Raw genomic sequence first — 1335 nt, 5'->3', positions numbered from 1 at the left:
ATGCAGGCCAGTCGTGGATTATCCCTTTCATTTCCCACGACAATCCTACGTGATGTGTACTGTGGTTATCCCCGTGTGACAGACGAGGAAGCCGAGGCACAAAGAGGCTCAGTGAGGGAGCGATGGGGCCGGAAGCAGAACCTATCTGGCATGACGCCAAAGTCCTTCTGTTTCAGCTCTGCCCCGCCTGCCTTCTGCCCGCTGAGAACAGACACTCGCCTTTGCGGGGGAAGCATTTGCTTACTAATGAGATGGATGTCAGGGCATCTCTGCTCCTCAGCCTCATCACAAGCAGCGCCCCCTGTTCATGGGCAGGAGAGGCGTGGCTGGGAGTGGCTGGGAGTGGCTGGAAGTGCTGTTGCTGCAGAGGCTGGACAGAGGACAGGGGACTGTGTGCCTCCCAGGCCGGCAGCTGACAGCCTGGCATCCAGAGGGCAGTGAGCAGAACCCCTGGCTACAGCTGCCAATCTCCCGAGCGGGCGTCTATGGAGATTAATTTTGTTGTTTCTTTTTTTTTAGGCGAGGCGACCCTTGGTTGACCTCACAGATTGCAAGGACCTCGTCAGCTTACAATCCTTTATTTTTTTATTTTTACATCTACAGCAACCTGGTCTTCCTAGGTGGTCTCTCATCCAAGTACTAATCAGGCCCGACCCTGCTTAGCTTCCGAGATCAGATGGGATCGAGCTTGTTCAGGGCGGAATGGCCGTAGACTTGGAGATTAATTTTGTGTCAAAGCGTCAGCTCTCAGGCGACATGGGAGCCCAGCGAGGCACGAGGGAAAGGTGCTTGTCGACGCACGTACCCCTAGACCCTATGCGAGGGGCGACGGTCTCCAGCGGGAAACCACTCGCTCCTCCAAGACTGGGCCGGGAGCTTTTTCCCCCTTGCTAGGCTGGTGCCCCCCAGTCTGCCGTGGCTCCGGCGGGGAGCGGGGGAATTTCACCTGAAGTCAGAAAGAGAGGGGACAAGGAGGTTAACAGACAAATAGCTGTAATGTGAGCAGACTTCTTTCATTTAAAAATTTTTTTAAAACCCCTCTGCTAATGACTTGGTGATTTTCACAGTAGTAAATGTGCTGACTTAAAAATCCGTGGGAGGTCAGTAATTGTCCCTCTGCCTGTCACCGGGCCGATTGTGGTTCCGGTGCACCTTAATTACACTACCTACAGGTGGAGTGTTACACAGTGTTTACGTTAATCAGAGTAGATTTACAGAGGGAAATAAAACCGCCAGCTTCCTTGGGGTTGTATTCTTCCCAGCTCCCAGCAGCCGGTGGTCCCCGAGTGTCCCCGAGTGTCTCCATCCTAAGCTGCAGTGCTGGGCCGACCTAAG

General features: G+C 54.0%; 1 non-coding gene across 1 annotated transcript; it reads right to left on the bottom strand.

The window, feature by feature from the left end:
- Window positions 1-594: 594 nt before the first annotated feature.
- Window positions 595-714, bottom strand: LOC120617439 (5S ribosomal RNA). The gene has a single exon (XR_005656920.1). It is a non-coding gene; the product is annotated as a 5S ribosomal RNA (ribosomal RNA).
- Window positions 715-1335: the final 621 nt, after the last annotated feature.

Source organism: Pteropus medius, unplaced genomic scaffold (genome assembly GCF_902729225.1).
Source record: "Pteropus medius unplaced genomic scaffold, Ma_sr-lr_union100, whole genome shotgun sequence".
Lineage (NCBI taxonomy): Eukaryota > Metazoa > Chordata > Mammalia > Chiroptera > Pteropodidae > Pteropus > Pteropus medius.
The sequence above is the reverse complement of the archived record's forward strand: the minus strand, read 5'-3'. Positions and strand labels throughout refer to the sequence as shown.